At 33.4% G+C, this 16,823-nt stretch overlaps 1 protein-coding gene across 1 annotated transcript in view; it reads right to left on the reverse strand.

Annotated features, from left to right (window-relative positions):
- Positions 1–16,823, reverse strand: part of LOC142332979 (retinal guanylyl cyclase 1) — a 424,869-nt gene that overhangs the window by 173,588 nt on the left and 234,458 nt on the right. The gene's annotated exons all lie outside the window — the stretch shown is intronic.

A 16,823-nucleotide genomic window follows, 5' to 3' on the forward strand; every position in this document is an offset into this window, starting at 1 on the left:
CAGTTTTTTAATAAATAAGAGGCTAATAAATCAGATGGAAATGTAAACAAAGGAAAACCAATCAGATCAATGCAAGATGGCCGCTGTCAAACACAACGACCAATCACAAAGAGCCCGTATGGCTGTTGCCAATGTAAACAAAATCACAACTGATTAAGTAACAAATTTCTTTGAATTATATTTAACAGCTAAAACATTTGTATTTTATTAAAAAAAAACACCAAAACAAAAAGAAAAGCCACCAAGAAGGATGAGTTACAGTAAAAGAATTAAAACACCCAACTTTCTTATAGCCCAGACAGACTTAAGACTATGCAAACAAAAAAAAGTCGAAATAACCAAATACACAGAAAATAATATCCCTACATAATGACCAAAAAATCCTTTGTTAGGTTATTTTTTTACATATATATGACCAAACAATCGTTTTTTGGTCATTTAGCGTTCTTTGCTATGTAAAAGCAAAGAACAAAATTCACAAATAGTAACACTGAAACCGTAGTACCTTAGTAACCTTAGTAACCTTAGTAACCTTAGAAACCTTAGTAACACTAAGTATTCGTTTTTTTCCTAACCTCCGAAAACACCGTTATGCATTGCTTCAGATGATGATATGAATGATTTTTAGCGTATGAAAATGCCATGCCTGACCGGGATTCCAACTCGGAACCACCGGATTAAAGTCCGAGACGTTACCACTCGCGCCACGGAGGCCGGCAAACATATTCGTTAGGAGCCGAGTAAAAACACGACTTATCAATATGGCGTTGTGTGTCAAACCAATTTTATACGGACTATAATTCCTTTTAATACGCGAAACCCTTTGCAATGATTGAACATTAACTTAAACATCTTCAAAAATTATTCTTTTTGAACTAAGTTATATTTTGATATCATTGTTTTTCTATAACACGGCTGGAATTTTTTTCGTTTAATGATAAGAAGCGTTGTCGAAGACAATAACCGAATTCTCTTCCAAAGGACATAATCCACCGCTAAACTATTTCTAAATAATTCAAATTCGTGTAATTTTTTTACGAATCGCGTTTTTATCAAAATCTCACCTTTTTCTCAATTGACCTGCGGGGTTTTGTTTTCATTGGAGACCGTAATTCATTAGTAGATTCATACTCGAGAATCACGTTGTACACTGAAGCAGCACAACTTCTATTTAGGTTAGCAGTTTATTAACATCTGAAATCAACGCCGTTTGATTATTCTGTAATTTGTAAGTATTACTCTGTTTTTGTAAGCATTTAAAATGATGTGTTTTTTCGCACGACTTAAGGGTTTTTTTTCGCAGCCCACAAATCTTTATATATAAAAATGTTAAGTTCGTTTGTGTACGCTTCAAAAACTCAAAATGTAATGCACCGATTGAGCTAAAATTTTAGCACGATATATAACCCGCATCAATGATTGTTTTCATCTACTTTTCGCATCAGTCACATACCCGCGACCGCGAGAAAACAGTTTTTTTAACGTTCAGCTGTGTACCAGTGACCGCGCCATCTGCCGGAAGCGAGGGGAACACTTGCCATACTAGCTAACGACAACCGCAGTCACATATGAAACAATACCTGTTCCAAATTACATTGTTTATTAACAACAAAAAAAAAACGGATCCACTTGCATCTGATTCAGATTATTTTACAATCGGAATTAAATATTTACTTTAATCGAGGTACTTTTGTGTGATCGTGTCGTGATTGAGCTGCACCTTTCACCAAGCTCTGAATTTATTAGAAAACGACCAACAGTGGGATATATGTATTAATGACGCGTGCAACACTGCATATCCAAACCAAATTCGCGCATTATTCGCAATTATATTGACTGCTTGCTTCCCTTCATCACCCACAGAGTTATGGGAAAGATATCGATCGCATATGACTGAGGATATTTTGCATAGAGTACGCCTAGAAAATACCAATACGACCGTGGAATTTACAGAAGGAATTTACAGCGAAGCATTGATAAATATTGAAGACAAGCTATTACAAATAAAGTTCTTAGTCAGTTGGGAATGCCAGCACCCACCCGAGCTGCGATTGCTTCATTTGATGTGGATTTACGCCGTGAACAGAGTTACAACATCGGTGATCTTCAGTCATATGTCCGATTAAACATTCCCAAATTAACGCGTGAACAGAAAGTCATTTATGATCGCATAATGCAAATGATAAATGACGGAGTTGGGAGGACTTTCTTCTTGGATGCGCCAGGAGGAACTGGGAAAACATTCTTCATTAGATTGATTCTAGCAACGGTTCGATCAAAAAATGACAATTATCCTGTTGCGGAATATTAATCGGCCAAAACTCTGCAACGGCACGCGACTTGCAGTTAAGAAATTGATGAATAACGTAGTGGAAGCAACGATTTTAACGGGGCCTTTCAAAGGTGAAGATGTCCTCATTCCTCGAATACCCATAATCCCGACCGATACACCATTTTAATTAAAAAGATTGCAATTCCCAATTCGATTGGCATTTGCTCAAATTGTGTGGTTTAGATTTAGATGCGGATTGCTTCTCACATGGGCAACTGTATGTTGCGTGTTCCCGAGTCGGCAAACCAGATAGCCTTTATATCTACGCAGACAGTGGAAAAACAAAAGAATAGTGTATATCCACAAGTATTGCAAAATTAAACTTCTATGAAACGTATGCTTTTTTTGTTTCTCATTTCTCATCCATGCAACCACAATGTGCCTCAGCGAAGCGTGGCGGGTAGAGCTAGTTTTTAATAAATTTTGATCAACTATCTTTTTTTTAATAAAATTTTATTGGGTTTTGCGATAGACTAATTCTAAATCAAGTTTTTTAATTATGACCCGTTGGTATTAATATATAAATTATTTATATAATAGTTTCCACTTACCAGCAATCTTTAATAATAATTTTCGAACGCTTTCGGATTCATTCTCAGGAACAATGATGTGTTATACATTATAATTATTTACTTCACATATCATTAATTATACTAAATTTAATTTTATAAAAATATAAATATAACAATTATATTTGGTTTTGATGATAAATTGTTATATTTATATTTTTATAAAATTAAATTTAGTATAATTAATGATATGCGAAGTAAATAATTATAATTTGTAACACATCATTGTTCCTAATGATGAATCCGAAAGCGCTCGAATATTACTATTAAAGATTATTGGTAAGTGGAAACTATTATATAACTAATTTAATTCTAAACTGTCACTTTTTGAGAATATTATTGTCATTATCTGGTGTTCTTCTCGGCGGGAGGTCGTTTCCACCACTGCTGTCTCCATCTATTCCTGTCACAAGCCTTATCTTTATCTCCTTGTAGTTTCCAATCTTCTCTATTATATTAATTTCATCCTTCTTTTTTCTCGATTACTTTCTCCTTCTATAGACCCTTCTAATGCAGCGTAATGTTTTCAGTTCCGCTAACAACATGATCTAACCGGTTTCGTTATATTTTGTATACTTTCGGCATAGGTACTCTGTTTTCTTTAGTCTTGTCCGTCAATTCCTCATTCCTGACATTATCAGTCGATCTTACTTTCTCCACATCCACATCTTAAAAGAATCAATCCAGTCCTTCTTCCTCTTTTTCGTTTTCTATTCTTTATTTCCATATAATATCGCCGTATATGCAGCGTATTAAACATCGGCGGATTTGTACATTGCAAGTTATATTAAATTCGCGACCGGCAGATTTCCTTTTAAACTAACATTCTGTTTCTAGAAACTGTTAGTGCCAGTGTAGAACGGTCTGTGCAGTAACAGATGCAGTGCTGAGATACTGTCGACCAAAACCACGTTGTACAACCGATTCGCAGTCGTTGAACAGAGAACACAGAACGTTTTGGGATGTAGACTAAAGGAAGCGTATTTCAAAGGAAGCACCTGCCGGCAACCGAATGAAACTCTATAATCTTCTTTTTTATATGATACACGGTTCGTTCGTTAACAATGAACGGTTGAGGAATTAAAGCCTTTTGAAATGGGACGAATCTTTTTTATACGTTCTCCGTTTATTTCTCCTCTTTTAACAACTGTGGATGAGCTGTGAATCCGCATAATATGGGAGGGGGGCGCAATATAGCTCGAGTATAGGACGAACTTTACTATCAAGTAGATGTACGAGGTTTTTTCAGAAAATAATAGAACCTTTTTAATTACACGGCACCGGAACTATTTAGTGATGTGCCGTTGGCAGCATTGTGCTCCGGATAACTTCCTGAGTAACAAAATGCTCTTCTATTGTTGATATCTCGTTTAGTTTTCGTGTTATTTTTATTTGAGTGTAACGTGTTTAATTGTTAATAACGATTTTCGTAATGTGCGATTTTTTGATGATTGAACTCTAGTCTCAATTTTGTAGCGATAAACCTAGCTTTCGTCTCCCGTTATGATCCTTTGCGTGAATGTTTAATCGTCACTGGCGTGTTTAAAAAGTTACCGAAAAACGTCCACTCGATGTTATTTCTGCTGTTCGGTCATCAAACGAGGAACAAACTTTGCTGCGACTCGATGGACGTTCAATTTTTCAGTCAGAATATCACGGCACGATCCAGTTTAGATGCTAACCTTTTCTGCAAGTTCTCTGACAGTCGATTTGTACGCACCAGATTGTTGATTTTCTGAACGAGGGTGTCATCAGTTTAAGTCGAAGACCTTCCTGGTCGAGGGTCATTTTTAATTGACTGACGACCACTATTAAATCGTGAAAACCATTCTTAACGTTGCGTATGACCTAGAATATCATCTCCGTAAGCTTGTTTCAAAAAGTTGAAACGTTTCTGTGGAATTTTTTTTCCAGTTTCACGCAAGATTTTACATTGTATTGTTGCTCCCGAAAATCGCACATTACAAAAATCGCTATTAACACTTAAGCACGCTGCACTCAAATAACAATAACAGAAAACTAAAAGAGATATCAACAATCCCAGAACATGTGGTTACAGAGGAGGTTATGGGGAACACAATGCTGCCAACCGCACATCACTAAATATCTCTGTTGGTGCGTAATTAAAAAAGTTCGGTTATTCTCTGAACAGACCTCGTATAACGTAAATCCGAATCGGGCCGTATTCAGCATTTGTGAAAACTGTAAATAAAATTTTATATTTAAATATGTAATTTAGAATTTACCACACGGTTATATGTTCATTTGTTTAAAAAATTTAAAATCCTTTTGAAATCGGATTAATCATTTTGATACAGTCTGTATATTAGATATGTTTGTACGTGCAATTGTAAGCGCGCATACGGTAACTGTTACTCTACGTACGATTAAGTCGATGTCTGTACGTAAGTAGAGAAAACTATATTTATTTCTAGTGGTAATAAATTACTCCGTAGGATAGAACTTTTCAAATAACTTAACCTCTTTTCTCCGCCCGTACCTCCACTCACATCTTCCACTTTCCTCTTCCAACTCTTTCTGTACCTACACGTCACATTTTCCATTACAAACAAAAATATATCGCTCGCTTTAGTATCACCACTACGACTAACACACCAAATCAATTCCTTTTTCAACCCTCCCCTACAACTACGTCTTTCTAATAAGTTTCATTAAAAATTCCAACCGCATCCCGTTTTCAATCAGGAAAACCACATATTTTTTTCTTTCTCTATTCATTTTAATTAATTACTATTTGATTTATAATAGCATAATTGCAACGCTTGAATGTATTCTTTATGATTAATTGGAAACCCTAAAATAAACTCGTAGAAAAAAATTTGTAATGAAATCTGAATTTATTAAAAGTTTTACTTTTATTATTAATAAAAATATTTTTAAAAGCTCAGCCGGAGTTGAATTTTTTTTAAACAATAAAAAAAAATTAATTAAAAAACTGGAGAGTATCGTATCTTTTTATTTTTATTGGTAACGAAAACGATTCTAGAGTAATGAATTTTTAATTTCCTTGAAATTTTTACAGCTGCTGTAAAAATAAAGTATGGAAATCAGTCAAAACATTTTACGTATTTTGACGTTTGTTTATTTACATATCTTTCATATTTCAACTTCCTTTAACTGAAAAATATAAAAATAATCCTATGAAAGATTACAACGGATGTACGTACGTATATTGGCATTTATTTCGATAAATATTTCTGGACTACCGACACGTAGAGTCAGAAAAAATGAAGAAGCCAAATTGACATCCCACGACAACGAACTCGGCCCAGCCCCGACTCAGCTGATGTAAGAAAAAGAAAACGAAGAGGAATAAGAAGAAAAATCAGTGCGGCTCGCGTATAGGCACTGTGGAACTGCTGCAGCACCTATTTTCATTTAATATTATCGATAACATTTAATATAATGAGTTCTTTTTTCTTTATTTCTTTCTTTACACTTCTATAATATATAATCCTTAACTTTAATATCTATCTCCCAGTTTATGAAAAATATATAACATTTTTTGTATGGAAACGTGCGCTTCACAGTTCCAACAGCGTGTTATTTGGTTGTTGTGCGCATGCGCACATAGGAAGCTGTACGTGAGGCTGCAAGGGAGAGCGAGAACTGTCGCTCCCGCAGTGCCGACTCGGCGGGCTAGTGGAAGGTTTTTTTTTTTGTTTTCAGTCAAAATTTCACCCTTCTAGAATTTATAGAAACAAATTGGCAGCTTTCAAATAAAAATATGTTTCTGAAAAACTACATTTCCACTTATTGGTACAAAGATAAGGAAATATTGTGATCGCAAAAAATTTCAGATTTCAACGGAAATATCTTCTTTGACCATCCCTGAATCCATTTTAACAACTTTTTGCCTGACGTCTGTACTTACCTACGTATTTATGTCGCATAACTCAAAAACGATTAGCCGGGATGTTGAAATTTTGGATTTAAAACTGTAGTAACATCTAGTTGTGCACCTCCCCTTTTGATTGCAATCGACTGAACCAAAAGTTTCCAAAAAGTCCAAAATCTAAAAAAAAAACTGCAGTAGTAAGCAGCCCTCACAGAGAGCTTTTCAACGATATATCATAAGCGGTAATTATTTTCATTCGTTCCAGAGTTATAGCTAAATAAAATTTTAAGTAATTAAATATTTAGGTCTTACAAGAGGAAGGCACATCGGTTCAAATTCAGCTTCATATCGTTTTTTTTCTTTAACTTTTTTTTAAAATTTAGATATATTTATTTATTAATAATTATTAACTTCCTAAAAAAAAAAATACAATAAATATAATTCAATAATAAGAATTAAAAAAATTTTAGAAGTTATTAAATAGAAATAGGGTTGTTAGTTGTTTGATAGAAATTTATGTAATTAATTAGTACATAAAGTACTAATTAAGTACAAAAACATAACTACATAAAAGTATTGTTATATTAACAGTAGTAAAAAACATAACTAAATATTTTGCTGCTATTATCCGATAAATATTAAGAGTCTAAAGCAGCCCGTAGTCATTTTACTGGACGAGCCGGTACCTCAAATTTGAGTTTCTGGAGCGTTTCAGCAGTGCGGGCAGCAGTATGTGGACGGGCATTGACGTGCAACAACACAAAACCTTTCGACAGCAGTCCTCGGCGTTTGCTTCAACTGCAGGCTTCAGCTTGGCGGTAAGCATCTCATTGTAACGCACACTGTTTATTGTCGTGCTCCTTTCCTCATAATGTTCCATTACTGGGGCATGTGAGTCCCAAAAAACCGTAAGCATCAGTTTTCCTGCGGACGGTCGGGTCTTGAACCTTTTTTTGCAGGGCGAATTTGGATGTTTCGCTCTGCGAAAATCGCCCGGTGAAAATGAGTTTTGGGGTTTCCTTATATAAATATATATATATATATATATATATATATCACCATCCCCATCGCGGCTTCGTCCGTGCTATATTGTGTTACTTGCTTTCTCATCGCGGTCAGAAGGTATTTAACCGGTTACGGCTCGCTTCGTTCTTTTTTGCCGTCTAGACAAAGAGTTTAACTCCTTGAATACCACTGTATTCATTAAATTCTTGTTTGTGAGAATAATAATAAATAAAATTAAAGCCTATTAAGTTATAAAAAAGTATCGGTAATGTAATTTTTCAGGGCAGCAGTTTGATCAAAACAGGAGCCAAAACTTTCACTGATTCAAGAATGTGGGTTCAAAACAGTTAGTTATCAACTTAAAAAAGTATTAGTTATAAAAATGCGAATTTAAAAATAGATATTTTCTTTACGTTACCTGACAAACACCGCTAGGAGGTAATCATACTTCGTTTTTTTTTCTTTTTACTTTTACGAAGTACAGGAAGTATTGAGATCGCGAAAAATTTCGGTTTTCAGATTTCAATGGAAATATCCATTTTGACCACACGTGAATCTATTTTGAATAGCTTCGGCGTGACGTCTGTACGTACGTATGTATAACTCAAAAACGATTAGCCGTAGGATGTTGAAATATTAGATTTAAAACCGTTGTAACATCTAGTTGTGCACCTCCCCTTTTAATTGCAATCGGCTGAACCAAAAGTGTCCAAAAAAGCCCAAAATCTAAAAAAAAAGATTTTGGATTTTTTTTAACTGCAGTAATAAGCCCTCATTTGAGTTTTTCAACGATTTATCAAGCGGTACTTATTTTCATTATATCCAGAGTTATAGCCATATACAATTTTAATTAATGAGATATTTGAATCTTACAAGGAGAAGGCACATCGATTCAAATCCGACTTCATCTCCTTTTTGTTAATTTAAATATACTGATTTATTAATAATTATTAACCTCTAATTGCAAAAAAAAAATATATATACTATAAATAACAATTCAATAATAACAATAAAAAAATATCAGAAGTTAATAATAAAAGAAAATTTTATTACTATCCATTTAAAAACAATCGTATATGTAATTTAATAGACGTACAAATAAATATGTGGCGTCTACATCAAATATTTTCCAACGCCCTCACTGTTATGAGATCGTTGGAAAGTCGGTCTTTTTGCGCAAGAATTTTTTCTTATAGAGAAACAAATAGGCTACAAGAAAATAAACTGTTATCATACGTTAATTTTTTCGCAAAACGAAAAAATTATGCAATTTAAAAAAAAACTTTATTAGATCGTGTAACGTGTAAATTTCTTTATTTCGCACGTACTATTGCATCGATTTTGATGAATGTATTTTATTTTACTTATTTTTTGTTTATATATCAGAACTTCTTTTTTACAAGCTACATTGTTTGGCAATTTGGCGAGGGGTGCCGTGGGTATGAACTACTATAAAATGAAAATAAACAAAAAAATATGATTTATTTGAAAGCTATCATCATACGTGTCATATATATATAATGTCAGTATATATAAAACAAAAGATAACAACATATCCTAACATTTCAATTTTCGATACGCGTATAATAACAGATTTTTAACCTTCAGGGGATAAAACAATTCCATTACACATTTTTTACATTTTGGTAATAGAAAGGTACAAATACACAGTACGTCAGTTTTCCACCGAACAGTAATGTAAAACTAATATATGTTACATGATATCACGTATTTTACATGCGATATCCATTTACGAATACTTGTTTCCCATCTGTTTAGATAAACTAATTTATTTACGTATCAGATTGTTATAGGTATTTTGCTACGGTTTTTAATACGTTAGATTCTGAAATATTCCTTCTTCGCACGGGAATTTCAAATACCGAATTAATGTCGTTGTATATTGGGTTACCGTATATGAAGATACAGAATTAATTTCTGTTTTTACTCTATTTAAATTACGTAAACGTAAATATTTTATTTTGTAATAACAGAAATAATAACATAATTATGAAAAAACTAAACCTATTAAAAAAAAGAAGTATATATACTTGAAGAAAAACAAAATTTTCAACTACCCTTTTGTTACAATCTTTGAAACTTATTCTTTTGAAAATTTTTAATGAATTTCGAAAGCACGAGGTATGTATTACATAGTTTACGATAGGCATAAAATACGCTATACGATAGGCTTTAAAGGGTCAGATTGCATAATTTGCAGTTAGCACCCCTACAAACAAGCAGTTAAGATGATACCCGATTTCATATTCAATGAAATCACAATGATTATATGTCTATATGAACCATACAATGAGTATATGCACACGCAGTACGTATATAATGCGCTCTGCTTTTCCTAACACAAAAACATATAGAAACACCGATTTTCATAATTTTTTTTCTAAGATTCAGTACAATTTCATTTTATCACCGGTTAAATTTTGTACTTTACACTTTAATATACACAGTACGTTTAGAATCGGTTACTATTCGTAGATTCATTATTTTATCTCTTATTGACGGGTTTCAGAATCACTCCATCGTCAAAACCTATTGTAAAAATGAAAAAAAAAAAACGATTCTAATTACGGAACACATTTAATAAAAGAAGGTCATATCCTAATCGACGAAATTAATTCATAAATGCGTTAAAGGAAGAACAATGAACATTTTAGAAAATCTATAAACTTTTAAATTAAAATCTGTACAACAAGTTTTGAGGATGGAGTGGTTTCAAAACGCGTCAACAAGAGATACGAGAATAAAAATAAGAAAGGTAAGCAATACTAGATATAAAACTATAGCGATCTTAGCAGAAATGATATTTAGGAATCTTAACAAAAATATTATAAATTATTATTAAATCCATTATCTTTACGGATAAAATATAATTCTTTACATGAAATATAGATATAAAGACGCTGAATCGAATATTGAGGACAAATATTGTATTAAGATACAGAGAACTGTTAGGCAAAAAATTAATCAAAAAAATCAAAACTAATACTTATTTTGAAGTTTATTTATTTTTTTAGTTTAGTTCAATATTGCACGGACTGGAAATATTACGAACAACTCAATTATAAACGAGCTAGGTATACGGATGAGGTTGTCCGCAATATGCTTCCGAGAATCCTTCGCTCTTTCGGCCATATAGTCCGTAGGTTCGGAGAAGCTACTCGTACAGGGAAAAACCGAGGGCAGCAGGTTACGCGGAAGACCGCCGAAAAGATGGCTGGACCAAATTCAAGAGGCGACCGGAGAAAAGTTAGGAGTTAGGCGCATCGATTTGAATGGCAGACGACCATGAGCTACGGCGAAAATATGTCAGCTCGATATGAATCGGGTAACCATCTCTGAGATATGAGAGGAAGGATCATTCATTGATGATGATGAGTTCAACGTTACTTTACTTGGGCGAAAGGAGGGACGAAACGGCTTAAAAACTACTGTAGGTGACCGCATCTTTACTTTAGCCACAACACACAAAAATAATAATAATAATAATGATATGAGAATCATTGTATATCACGTAACAAATGAAATAATTATAAAAACGTATAACTCCAATGAGCATATATTATTATACTATATACGTTGGTAATGGGTACACAAACGTAAAACTGTGCAATTAATTAAACTCATTAATTAACATATAATCTATTACGCCACCATTAACACTAACTGAAATTACAATAGCGTAAAATAGAATAAACCAAGAAAATCGTCATATTATATTGTTGATTACTAGCGAAACAATTAAACAAATTGAATTTACAATGTTTAATTAAACAAAAATAAATGGACAAAATTAATTATTTTCTATGTCCGGTACAGTAGAGAGTTTCCTCCTTTAAAACCTAGAAAATTGACAGGTCGACACCTAACCTGTCCATTTATATTTTAATGAAATTTGCAATTTGATTAGTCGTGGCCCTATTTTAATAATTGTTCTATATTAAAAAGAATATATATATTCATTTATTTATATATTGTTATAATTATATATATATATATATATATATATATGCGTATAACTGAAAAAAGTGTAAAAACCTCTTTGATGAGTGAATAAATTTTTCCACATTGACGCTTGGTTGTTATTCAAATTAAAAAGTAAAATATAATTTTATAATCATAAAAATTTGATGTGGACACAACATGACTTCTTTGTACGCCTATTAAATTACATATACACATTTTCAAAAGTACACAAAAAATTTCATTTCACTAATAACTTTTGATTTTTCCATATCTTTTTTGTTATTGTTGTTATTGAATTATTATTTATTGCAATTTATTTTTTTACAATCACGGGTTAATAATTATTAATAAATCAATATATTTAAATTAAAAAAAAAATTAAAGAAAAAAAAAAGTAAATGAAGTCTGATTCGAACTCCGAAGATCCAAATATTTCATTTATTAAAATTTTATTTCGCTACAACTATGGAACCGATGAAAATAATTATTACTTATGATACATCGTTGAAGAGCTCTCGATGAGGATTTATTACTGAAGTTAAGAAAAGGTTTATAATCCAAAAAGAATTTGGATTTTGGACTTTTTTTGGATATTTTTGGTTTAGTCGATTGCAATTAAAAGGAAAGGTGGACAATTAGATGTAACAACAGTCCTAAATCCAAAACTTCAACATCCTACGGCTAATCATTTTTGAGTTATGCGAGGGACATACGTACAGACGTCACGCCGAAACTAATCAAAATGGATTCAGGGATGGTCAAAATGGATATTTCCGTTGAAATCTGGAAACCGAAATTTTTTGGGATTACAATAAATCCTTTACTTCGTAAAAGGAAATATAAAATTAAAGAAAAATCTTGCTAAAATACAATTTTTTGTCATTTGGGTTGCTCGACTTTACGATCACCCATTATATACAGAATATTGTCAGATTTTCAATTTTGAAAATTATCGTTTAAAAAAAATTGAAGTGTAAACATGTTTCACATGATTAGCATATGAGAAGTCTCTTTTTACAATTCCAACAATATTTTGGTCATCCCTTGCCGTAAGGGTTGGTCATATCAAAAATCGTTTGGGTAAAAACGTTTAGGTATATTTAGAGGACTAACAACCACTTTGAACGGATTTGATCCTGTGCCTGTTAAGGGAGCTATGAGTATTTTTGTCCTTGAAAACTCAATTTTTTCATCCTTTGGCCCTTATTCAAAGAACAATAGGAACTTAAAACGAATTCGATATTTTACTTAATAAGAAAGTAGAGCAATACTTTTTTTTTGGTTTTGTTTGGTCATCCTTTGTTGTGAGGTTGGTCATATCAAAAATCGTTTCAGCAAATGTTTTAGGTAATGTTTAAAGGACTAACGACCACTTTAAACCGATTCAATACTGTGCCTATTAACGGAGGTATGATGTTTTTTGTCTTAGAAACCCCATTTTTCCATTCCCTGGGCCAATGGCTGGCGAAATCAAAAATTTTACTTAGATATGTTTTATGCCTTCATCCATAGAATAGTGGGAACTTTAAACGAATTCGATATTTTACTTAAAATATTTATAGCAATAGTTTGTTTTTTCGGAAAAGTATTCCCATTTACTTCCCCATAGTCCGATTTTACCGAGATTTTGGGTCGCTATATTTTATGCATAAATTTGAAAATGATTGACGAAAAATTACGGCTGTTATCGTGTCAACAAAAAAGTGAAACATATATATATATATATATCTATATATTGTCGCCGAATGGCTTCGACAGCACGTGGCACTTACTAACCTTATGGTAGCCCTGAAAAGGGCTGTTGTCGTCAAATGGCTTAGACGGCTCGTAATTCGTAATCTTGTGGGGCGGTTTTTTTCGTTAGCTCTGAGATGAGCTGTTGGGTCCGGAGACCAACTTCCGGAACCAACAGCTCAAGCCGGGGAGTTGCGTCTCGTCCATTGAAGTCAGACCGGGCTTTCCCTCACCGGCAGTTGGGTCCCCGCTACAGCGTGGCAGTGGTGGCCCCAGACCTCCGCAGTGTCGGGTCGGCGTCGGTCGTCCTTCACCGGCTGGTGTTGAGTCCGCCGGCCAGTACGATTGAAGGACTGGAGCGGGAAGGTAGCGTCCGCATCCACCGGCTCCCTCAGCGGGCTGGCCAGGCCTGCTGCTCCGGCGGGGATGTTGGCATCCGCTGGGAGGTCCCACGTTGGGGCGGCCAGGGAACTTCTGTCTTCTTCCATCTTCTTGGTCTTCTTCAGGTGGTGGTCGACGATGAATTGAAAATTCACTCTCTGCGCGATCTTTTATTGGAGCCTGAGAGTGATGGGGTTGCAGCACCGCTATGGTGGGAGAGCTGCGCGGTGGGGGTGAGGCTGTATCAGCGCATACGTATACAATCCACCCGCTCACATCGTTGCTACAGTGTTCACCGCCGATATTAAATTAGGCATATATGTGGTTTTTTTTTTGTCTTCAGTCATTTGACTGGTTTGATGCAGCTCTCCAAGATTCCCTATCTAGTGCTAGTCGTTTTATTTCAGTATACCCTCTACATCCTACATCCCTAACAATTTGTTTTACATATTCCAAACGTGGCCTGCCTACACAATTTTTTCCTTCTACCTGTCCTTTCAATATTAAAGAGACTATTCCAGGATGCCTTAGTATGTGGCCTATAAGTCTGTCTCTTCTTTTAACTATATTTTTCCAAATGCTTCTTTCTTCATCTAGGTACCGCAATACCTCTTCATTTGTCACTTTATCCACCCGTCTGATTTTTAACATTCTCCTATAGCACCGCATTTGAAAAGCTTCTAATCTTTTCTTCTCAGATATTCCGATTGTCCAAGTTTCACTTCCATATAAAGCGACACTCCAAACATATACTTTCAAAAATCTTTTCCTGACATTAAAAATAATTTTTGATGTAAACAAATTATATTTCTTATTGAAGGCTCGTTTCGCTTGTGCTATTCGGCATTTTATATCGCTCCTGCTTCGTCCATCTTCAGTAATTCTACTTCCCAAATAACAAAATTCTTCTACCTCCGTAATCTTTTCTCCTCCTATTTTCACATTCAGTGGTCCATCTTTGTTATTTCTACTACATTTCATTACTTTTGTTTTGTTCTTGTTTATTTTCATGCGATAGTTCTTGCGTAGGACTTCATCCATGCTGTTCATTGTTTCTTCTAAATCCTTTTTACTCTCGGCTAGAATTACTATATCATCAGCAAATCGTAGCATCTTTATCTTTTCACCTTGTACTGTTACTCCGAAACTAAATTGTTCTTTAACATCATTAACTGCTAGTTCCATGTAAAGATTAAAAAGTAACGGAGATAGGGAACATCCTTGTCGGACTACCTTTCTTATTACGGCTTCTTTCTTATGTTCTTCAATTATGACTGTTGCTGTTTGGTTCGTGTAAATGTTCGCAATTGTTCTTCTATCTCTGTATTTGAACCCTAATTTTTTAAAATGCTGAACATTTTATTCCTGTCTACGTTATCGAATACTTTTCTAGGTCTATAAACGCCAAGTGTGTCGGTTTGTTTTTCTTTAATCTTCCTTCTACTATTAATCTGAGGCCTAAAATTGCTTATTATATATGTGGTAACAGTAAATAAATGTATATATAAACTTTTAGACTGACGGTGGTTTTGGTACCCGTTACAATAGTCGGCTTTCTTATGAAATCTACCAAAAGTAAAAAATTACGTTTTTTTAAATTTTTCCCATAATATAATGCCACCAACATCCTACGTAGAACCTTTTTGAGATATTTTCGAAGAATCTATATTTAACCGATTCAGATATATTAAACAAAATACAAGCCAACACTCGGACGTACTTACATATATCTTCCGGAAATTTCTGTAGTTTTATTTTTCAATTTTTTGGACTCAAGGGGTCATAAAACGTCGTCATTAGTAAAATTATTCGATATTGAAATTTTAAACCTTTCCGTATTCTTTCTCTATAAAGCTAAACCTGCTGTATGGAAACGATACAGATAAAGCTAGGAAAAGTATTACGAATGTTTTAAATAGAGGCTAAATTAAGATTTAATAATTTATTCATAATTGGTTTTTTTTGTTGACATAGTACTGTCTTAAGGAATAGAAATTTAAAGAACAGAAAATATATTTATGCGGTATCTCAATTCTATTCTTTCTTTATAAAGATTATTTTATAACAGTTTAAATATTATTATTAAACTGTATCGACCGCTTATATTGAGGTATTAGAATGAGATTTGTGGAATTGCAGACATACTGACTATCGGAGAATTGGGAGGAGGAATTAAGTTAGTTTTGGAGTAATGGAGAGAGTGTCTGGAACGTTAGTGGGAGGTAGGGGGATTGACGTTGTTGTCGTCGCGTAATTTGAATCAAATCGACCAGGTTTATATATATATAATTTTTTCCACAATTCAACGTTTATTCCCACAACAGAAAATCAATATAACATGAATTGGAAAGGAGTTTGTGTTTTATTCTATTATTATTATTTTTAATTCACTCACATATCAAATAACTGCAAAATCCCATTAAATTCTATAACATAAAGCATAACAATCCTACTCCGCATAGTTTAAATACCACAAAAGAATTCAATACAATGAAATATCTGTTTTTGTCAAAGGAATTGATTTTAAAAAAAAGTAACTGATATGTTACGTATAAACAATAATATTTAATCCTCACACCACATCTTTAATTATAACAGTATTTTTATTTCATTGTATTTTTTCAATAACAGGATATATAAAAAAGGTCGATGGGAGAAATGGATCGCATTACTTTACTTTGATAAATAAAATACTCTTTTCTGTATTTGTTAAAAGGTTTATGTTTAAGTAGAATGTTAAAAATCGCAGAAATTCGAAAATGGACGAAAATATGCTTTTAAAAAGCATATTTTAATAGCTTTTTAAAAATATCCTCATGCCTTTTAATTTGTGAGAGAAAAACAATTACATATACAGAATGTATCTAAAATGTTGAGCTGGATATATTTGTTGGATTCTACTTGTAAAACTAAACAAAAAATACCCTTAGGAAAAATGTCCTTCGTTCTACTCGTGTCC

Source organism: Lycorma delicatula, chromosome 12, assembly GCF_047948215.1.
Source record: "Lycorma delicatula isolate Av1 chromosome 12, ASM4794821v1, whole genome shotgun sequence".
Taxonomy (NCBI): domain Eukaryota; kingdom Metazoa; phylum Arthropoda; class Insecta; order Hemiptera; family Fulgoridae; genus Lycorma; species Lycorma delicatula.